The sequence below is a fragment of the Ipomoea nil genome, unplaced genomic scaffold, assembly GCF_001879475.1.
Source record: "Ipomoea nil cultivar Tokyo-kokei standard unplaced genomic scaffold, Asagao_1.1 scaffold1043, whole genome shotgun sequence".
Lineage (NCBI taxonomy): Eukaryota > Viridiplantae > Streptophyta > Magnoliopsida > Solanales > Convolvulaceae > Ipomoea > Ipomoea nil.
Window position 1 is genome coordinate 7476448 of NW_017617471.1, and position 9218 is coordinate 7485665.

The window sequence follows — 9218 nt, forward strand, 5'->3', positions numbered from 1 at the left end:
CCTAGTATGTCTTGCTTGAGAAGATCTTCTATCTCGGGAGGAGCTTCCTTGAGCACTCGGCAACCCACTGGATTTGCAAAGGCTGCCTTCGATAGAAAATCAGCCACCATCACTAATACAAAAAATATCAATAAAATCGACTAATTCGCGTCCAAAGTCTAAAGTATAATGTGGTGGCATTTTTGTAATTAAAATGTCACTATATAAATAATTTTTTTTTAAAAAAAAATTTTAAAACAATATTGGCCGCCAAAGCTCTATACTTTGGACGATACTAAAAGTCTTCTATTATTCGCGTCCAAAGCTCAGTACTTTGGACGCGAGTAATAATAAATCGCGTCCAGAGTGGCCACTTTGGACGCAATTTATTTATTTTTTATTATCCTAAAAGCCCTAGCTAGAGATCAGATCGACATCGCCATCATCTCCATCAGCCGCTTCGATCTTCATCCATCAGCAGCTTCCATCGCCGTCCATCATTCTCCATCGTCCCCGCCGTCCGACGCCGCCCATCAGTCTCCATCGTCCCTGCCGTCCACGCTCTCCATCTTTCCGTCCATCGCCATCCCGTCGTCCATCGCCGATCTACGTCCCCGCCGCTGCCGCCCAAGGTCGCCGCCGCCGCCGCTGTACGCTCGCCAAAAAGGTAAGAATTAAAATTTTAAATTCAGTAATTATTTAAATTATATATATGAAGTGTCTGTCTATCATCCCACCAGCTTGCAGATTGAGAAATTCTTAACCTGTGATCCATACTCAAGAGGGTATATCTGTCTCTTTGTCTGCTGACTGTATTAACTGTATACATTATAGCACTATTGATCAAATTTTTTATACTGTGTCTTTGTCTGCACAGTCTTTCTGCCAATGGCAAGCGAACGTTGTTTGTTGATCTTGATTGTGATAATTTAAAGCCTGAAAGATGGGATAGGTCAATAGGAATGAGAAACCAAATCTGCTTTCCAGGTCTGATATCAGTATATATGAGCTGCACATGAGATTTCAGGTCAATATCATTTAATTAAGAAACTCTTTTCTAGAAGTCATTTAAAAAGTGTAAGGACAAGTTGAACCTTTTCTGAAGGAATTCTTCTTATGGAGAGGTTTTTCTATAATTGCTTAAAACTACTATTCTAGGTAATGATAATGTGCTAGAAACTAATCATAAGTGTGATGTATCCTACTTGCCATACAATTTTTATCCTTTGCTCCTTCAACGTGTATACATATGAGCCTTCTTAGAAAATACGGAGTAGCTTTTTAAGTAGCTTATGCTTATCTTGCTAAGCCACAAAATTTATCTCAAAATATAATTACTTTCCTCTTCTTTTAAGTTAAGAGTTTGGTCATAGGAAGTTATTAGATATTCAGTTTTAAAATTGAATATTTGCATATAATGATAACTCTTATTTTAAGGATTTGTAATTGTGAGAACTTTTATAGGACATGTCCCTACTTATAGGGTACCACTCGATCAAATTAGTTGGTTTTTACAAACTTCAATAACTAAACTAATCTGGTCTGTGAGTATAGCTAGTTGCAGCATGATTGAGGATATGGACCCATGGTGATTTTTGCAGCCCCACTCTAAAGCTTTTGTGGAGGATTGGGTTGATTCTATCTTGGAAAGTGATGCCTCATGGTTGTAGTTGGTTTATTGTGATGAGAGGTGCATGGGAACTGGAATTTGAATGCTAGTGAAGGAGTACTGAAGCTGGAGCTTAATTGCTTAGACTCCTGGTTTTAATGAAGGCCGAATGGCCTGTTTATTCTGGGAAAATCTCGGAGGCATAAGGTTGGTCCACCGAGCTTGGTGGACCAATGGAGCTTGAAGTATATTGGAGGGGCCTGGTCATAATGCAAGGCCTTTTGAAAAAAAAAAATGATTGAAAGTTTCCAAGCAAGATTGGCATGGTAGTGTATTTACAATAGTTTGAGCCTCTTGTCATTCTATTTCAGGTATGTTGTGATTGATCTCTCAGGAGGTCCCTGTACTTATGGAAAGATTGAAGGTGGAAGGTGGCTTAGTTTATTACCTTGCAGATTGGTTTAATGCAATTTCCTGTGACATATATGGCCACATTACAGACAATCACTCTAACCATGTCATCCTTGCTTTGCATATAGGAGTATCTTCTGTTCATTTTCAAAATATAGCATCATCTAATTTGGCAGCCATGACTTTGCTAGGTATTTGCTTCAGGAATTTATTTAGTATCTGTGGTTCAACATGTAATGATTAACTTGCTTATCGGTCTTTATGTAAAATTAACTTCCGTGTGCACTAATATAAACTTATTATCATTGGTTGTCAGGATCAAAGTGAAGCAAGTTATCTCTTTTCTTAGAGGACTTCTTTCTTCATTTCACTTGAAATGCAGAAAACCAAATTTTGTTCAAGGTTTGGAGGAAGCAAAAATGTAAGCTTAATTTTGAACATTGACTTTTGTCATGAGACTTAATTTGCCTGTTGTATAATTGTGTGCAATGTCTCGCTGCTTTCCATTTCCACCACCGGGATATGAAAACAAGGCTAGATCAGAAGATGCAGACTTGCTAAAAGAGGTTTGTAAAATACTGTTATCATGGCATCTCTTACTTGCATAGTTCCATGAACTTATAACAATACTATGAGAGGTAACTTTTGGACAATTTGACTGGTTCTTTTGGGCAGCAAAAAATGTTTATGAAGGGTTCTTTTGATTTATATGATCTCTGGGAACATGGGATGCATAACTTAGTTTATTGCTTTCTTGTCCTTAGCAGTTAGCTCTATTGAATGCATATGGGAGAAAGACAGATAGTGCAATACTCATCCTTTCTTTAGCATATATCCAGAATATCAGACAATGACGTAATTGTAACGTTATGAATTCATGACACAGATATAATTAATGTCTGTTAACCGTACCTGTATTTTCAAGTTGGATGTGATTTCCGTGATTCATGAATGTAGTGCATATTGGTCAATCTCTGTTATAAGTGTAGTGCATATTGGTCAATCTCTGTTATAAGGATTTTTTATGCAGAGACAATCTTATAGCACTGTGATTTGGCAGTAATGTTATTTAGTCCTTTGAGTAAAAACCATTTTCAGTACTTCTCTAAGGAGGAAGTTTTCAACATGGCTTTTGAAGGCACTAGAGTTGTACATTTTAATATGGTTGCATTTATTTGATTAATTGTGTGCAGATCTTTGAACTAAACGGATCTTCTCTTTTTATCTCTTTCATTTGTTGGTTTTTGTAGCTGGTGTGAACCCTCCAACCATGAAAGATTTGGATGCCTTACTTGCGTTAAGTGCTTCAACCAGAATTCTAATGGTTCACTAACAGAAAACATACCACAAACAATTGGCCGGTAGAATCAGAACCCGTTTGTTCCCGTTGAACAGGCTGAAGGATATCAGGTCACAAGGCAGAGATGGTGATTTTTGAAGCAGCTAGAGCAATTACAGAATTGAGTGGTGTCAGTAGTCGGGAATTGACTCCTGCAATTACTGTGCTATAACTCTTTTTAAGCTCTTCCAAGCCAGTTCTTAGGTTTGCTGCTGTCCGAACTTTGAATAAGGTGAGTCATTGTGCCATAATTTATTTATTTTTCTCTTAAATAGTGTTAACTTGGTGTTGCAGGTTTTAAATCTTACCTTTATTCATCCACTAGAGTGGAGAAGATGGACAAGGTTATCATCTTTACCTGGATAATCTTGTAGAGGATTTATCTTTTCCTATGTTGCTTTTGTTTATGAGAGATTGAGAGGGAGAGAACTGCTTATGTTATACTGTTCATGCAGATAGCATTGGTATAGTTGATGAAGCAATCACATTCTATAGAGCCAATGTCTTCTTCAAAAACTTTGATATTCAAAGTTCAGCAGATAAGCTCCTTATCTATTTGACATTATACATAAGGAGTTGAAATCATGGTTAATTTATTATTGAGTTTTCATGGAATTGATGGAAATGGTTTTACTTGTTTGAATGAGCTCTATAAGTCTGTCAATGGACTTTGTATCTCGCAACTGTTAGATGATGGAGTCATTTTGGCAGTTGAGCTCATCTTGCTCTTTTTTTTTTTTTTGAATTGTTTAGTTTGAGAACTAATCTAGCTGACTGCTCTGTTTAAAATGAGTTTAACCATTTCCTCCAAACTAATTATCTGTTTATCAGGATGAAGCATAGAAATGGTAAAGACTTTGTTGCTTCAATTATGCCTTTGTTTTCAGTTTAATGTTTGTCAAGGTCAATTTTTTTTTTTTTTTTTTATAGTATCAAGAAATATCATCTGTTTAGTCCTTTTTAATCATTCTGACAAATTGACATGATTTTATTGATTCATTTGCTTCTTCACTATGTTGTCTTAGTATCAAGAAATATCATATGTTTAGTCCTTTTCAATCATTCTGACAAATTGACATGATTTTATTGATTCATTTGCTTCTTCACTATGTTGTCTTATTTTGTGTCTGATGCATGTTTTCATTCCTTTTCTCTTATCAGGTTTAGGGCAAAAGGCTTAGTCAACAGGAGAAGATGGCGAGGTATTTATTGTGATCACTATTCATAGAACTATGAATGTTTATCTTCTTTTGGTGTGTCTGTGTCTTGAATGGCTACTCTAGCCAATTAGGAAGTCATTATAATTTTATTTTAATTGTTAATATTTAGAATTTGTAATTTATTTGTAGTAAAATGTTATTCGAATTGAAATTTTAGATTGGTGTGTTTTGGTTGATAGAATTGGTGTGTAGTATACATCTTAAATTGATTAATGTTGAAATATATTATTTGATAGTTATGCTGGGATGTACAGGAAAATATTGGTAGTTTTATAAAAAAAAATATATTTTTTTAAAAAAAAAACTTTTTACTATACGCGTCCAAAGTTCAGGAACTTTGGACGCGTATAGTATATATTTTTTTAAATAAATAAACACTATACGCGTCCAAAGTTCACGAACTTTGGACGCGAATTATCATTTTTCGCGTCCAAAGTAACTTTGGACGCTGATTGTATATACAATCAGCGTCCCCGACATCTGCGTCCCAGCTACTTTGGATGCGAATTATGTTTTACTTTGGACGCGAATGACTATTTCTGTACTAGTGCATGTTTCCCTCACGTAGCACATGCACTGCACGTGCGGAATACCCTCGACTTCCCTCAAGCACCTCCATATGATGTTGCACACTTTGGTACCTGTCTTTTGACTCCTGTGTATCCTGTCAATGTGCTGCTTGGAGTCACTTTCTACCAAGAGCTTTTCTATGCCTTCTTGCTGTGCCAAGCGAAGACCGTGGAACACTCCCCAAGCTTCCGCTTCGAGCACATGACACCGCCCAATGTTGGAAGAAAAACCAGCAGACCAAACTCCGGCTTCATCTCGGATCAGGCCGCCACATCCAGCCGCCCCTTGTCCCTTGCAACTACCATCAATGTTTAGTTTGTGCCATCCGCTGTCCGGTTTCTTCCATCCAACCTGCTCATTGGCCGTCTGCATGGCCCCAGTCCCCGGGTGTAGACGTTTGTTGAAAGCCCCCTTGACTTCCACGTCGTACCTTGCGAGCCACTCGAGTTTTTCCTGCATCCTCAGAGAACGGTTATTAAAAACCCCTTCATTTCTCCAGCGCCATATCCACCACATCCGCGCCCCAAAACGAGCCTTCCAATCTTCGTCAAAACCATTTCTTATATTACCGTCAAGGTTAGTTTCTACTTCATAATATTATTATTATTAATTTATTATTAAATTCACAACAACTTGCAATTTGTTATTTTACATTTTATTAAATAATTTTTTAATATTATTTTTTGATTAGGTGTTTTGTGGAATATGATTTTTTTAAATTAAACGATAGCAGTCCAGACCACAATCGTTATGCTATGGATCCGTGTCCAGCATACAGTGTGGACACGGTAACGGTACTGTTAGTGGCACCGTTATCTTCCACTTTTTTTTAAAAAAATAAAATTCAGACCGCTTCGTTATAGGAGCATATGTTCATAATTTTATCACTATATGTTCATAATGTCAGAGTTCTGTGTTCATAATTTCATAACTGTACATTCATTCATAATTCCATAACTGTACATTCATAATTCCGTAATTGTACATTCATAATTCAATAACTGTAAATTCATAATTTTCGAAACTCTATGTTCACAATTTTAGAGCTCTATGTTCATAATTTTTTCACTATATGTTCATAATTGTAAGTTCATAATGTCAGAGAGCTCTGTGTTCATAATTCAATAACTGTACATTCATAATTTCATCACTGTACATTCATAATCCCATAACTGTACATTCATAATCCCATAACTGTACATTCATAACTCTATAACTGTACATTCATAATTTTCGAAGCTCTATGTTCACAATTTTAGAGCTCTACTAGTATTTCACCCCGTGCGATGCACGGACATAAAATTCTAAATATTGATTTTATGTTAAGAAATTGAAAGTAATTATGTTTGTTATTATAGTTGCAATATACACAATTTTTTTGAAATTGGAAGCATTTCTAAATTTAAAAAATGGTTACATATATAGAAAACAATAATAACATTGTGGTATGACATTGAACTGCTACATACAACTGTCCATAGTTAAACACCGATTTCTTTAATAGTAGTCCCACATGAGATAAAGTTTGTCCCTAATTCTTGTTTATTGTCATAGCATATGACAACATTATTGGAAATTACCTCCTCTCGGGTTTAAAACGGTAGTCTTTGGTCAGAATGAGTCAATCCCAATCATGGTATTACATCCCTTTCGGTTAGATTCAACATCCACCACCACTTTGTTGTATATGAGTAATTTTTCAACAGTTAATTTAGAAAACAGTGATTCATGTTTATAGCTTTAAAGCTTTTTTATCGTACGCAATTCTTCGTACAACAACTAATTACCTAAATAGTATTCATGACTTTCCACTGGCATTGGCATTGGTAGATAATCACTTACAGGCTTGTTCCAAGCATTCAACAACTTCTCCACTTTCATGAGTGCACAATTTTTCTTCTGTTCGTCATTGAGCATCAAATCTATATAATTTTGAAACAAATGAGTGTAATAGATATAGGAAAAAACTAAATGTAATTAAATGTTTTGAAAAAGAATTTTTTACTTGGATTACTTGTATTTCTTTTAGCACAGACTATAAATATTTTAAAGTTACTGTTAAAAAAAAATATACATTTTTTTTAAATAGATTATGTATATTTTAATATGAAATCTTATTAAGAAATAATTGTGTTATTATTTTAATACCAATTAGACCAAAATTATTTTAATGCTACGACTCAAAATTTCATCTATATCCAAATATTATTTTTCCTTTGTCCTCATTACCCGTTCTTCTCGCCTCTCTCTCTAATTGGTCCCCCCTCCTCCCCCCCCCCCCCCCCTTCTCTCTCCCTCTATCCAGGAACTTCACTCTATTAGCCTGTAACTTCCATTGCACAATTTTGCGGAAAAAAAAAAAAAGGTTCTATTTTTAAACTACAATACACACTATCTATTATAGAAATAGAGCTCCAAAAGTATTAACAGCCACAAATCTGAGAAAAATCCAGAAAATAAACACTATAGATATGTTAAGTAATCCCATCTTATATATATTTTCCCTTTTCTCTTTAAAAATATTTGTCTTCATCCATTCCATCACGTAAATATCTTTACAGATCTACATATTTTTTAGCGTTTCTACAGGGTTATTTGTCATTTCAAAGTCTGACAATTATATTTTGCAAAAAAAAAAAAAAAAAAAAAAAGGGAAAAAGATTTAATTTGAAAAAAATGACCCTTTAATCTCCGTAAGAAATATGTTAAACAAAAAATGTTTAAATCTTTTATTTTAAAAAAATAGACTATTTAAAAATTAAAAGTATAATATTTATGTTTGAGACTAAGGTTCGAACCTTAGTGGCGGTAATGTGGGAATTATGTTTAAAGTGGGCAGTTTCTTTATAAAATGAGGACTTTCAAAAAAAAAAAATTATGTTTTCCCAAATAAATAATGATTTAATTTTCCCCATATTTATGATATAATTTGAAAAAATTGGCCCTTGAATTCTTAAACTTTTCCTTTTAATTTCCATGAGAAATCTGTTAAACAAAAAAATAAATTAACCTTTTATTTGGAAAATATATATCATTTAAAAAATTGTTATATTTAAACAAAGATTTTTAATTTTTTTTTTTCATAAGAGAAAAAACTGTTAACTCTTTTATATTTGAAAATATTGAAAATTTTACCGTTAAATAAGTATATTTTGCAACAAAAAAATAATAATTTAATAAAGGAATAAGGGTCAAATAGGCCATCGAACTCACCCAATAGTGCAATTAGGCCACCGAACTTTAAAAAGCTACAATTGGGTCCCTGAACTAACCAATTCTATTCAATTAGTCCAATTTATAGATTTTGGAGGTTGTTAACAGGTCACCCCTAATTTATAATATTTTTAAAAAATTATTATTTAAAATTATTATTTAAAAAAAAAAAAAAAAAAAAAAAAAAAAAAAAAAAAAAAAAAGAGAAGAAGAAGAAGAAGAAGAAGATATCGTCTTCGCCGGAGACGAAGAAACCTTCTTTGTCTCCGGCCATGGAGACGGAGTTAACTTCTTCGTCTCTGGCCAGAGACGAAGAAGGTTCCTTCGTCTCCGGCCAGAGACGAAGAAGTCTTCGTCTCCATGGCTGGAGGCCATGGAGACGAAGAAACTCTTCGTCTCCGGCCATGGAGACGAAGATATTTTTCGTCTCCGGCTATGGAGACGAAGAAGGTTTCTTCGCCTCCGGCGAGTCGATCTGGTTCTTTTTTTTTTAATTATTAATATTAAATAATTATTTTAAATAATAATTAAAGAAAATTTGAAAAGGGGTGACCTGCTAACAACTTGAAAACCCTATAAATTAGACTAATTGAATAGAATTCGTTAGTTCAGGGATCCAATTATAACTTTTTAAAGTTCGGTGGCCTAATTGCATTATTGGGTGCAGTTCGACGACCTATTTGACCCTTACTCCTTTAATAAATGTCATTATTGCAAAATATTTCAATATAGATAGTAGCATTTCAGATCCGAACAAAGAAGAAATCATTTAAAATTGATCTGGAATGTAAAATGGAAAAATATAAAAATCATTTAAAATTGCAGATCTAGAATGTAAAATGGAAAAATATAAAAATCATTAGTTACAGCTTAGATC

At 34.1% G+C, this 9218-nt stretch overlaps 2 long non-coding RNA genes across 2 annotated transcripts; both read left to right on the forward strand.

Moving 5' to 3' along the window:
- Nucleotides 1-2433: 2433 nt before the first annotated feature.
- Nucleotides 2434-3915, forward strand: LOC109181341. Its single transcript, XR_002054175.1, has 3 exons — nt 2434-2565; nt 3250-3542; nt 3633-3915. It is a non-coding gene; the product is annotated as an uncharacterized LOC109181341 (long non-coding RNA).
- Nucleotides 3916-3917: 2 nt separating this feature from the next.
- Nucleotides 3918-4736, forward strand: LOC109181342. The gene is made up of 2 exons (XR_002054176.1): nt 3918-4186; nt 4500-4736. It is a non-coding gene; the product is annotated as an uncharacterized LOC109181342 (long non-coding RNA).
- Nucleotides 4737-9218: the final 4482 nt, after the last annotated feature.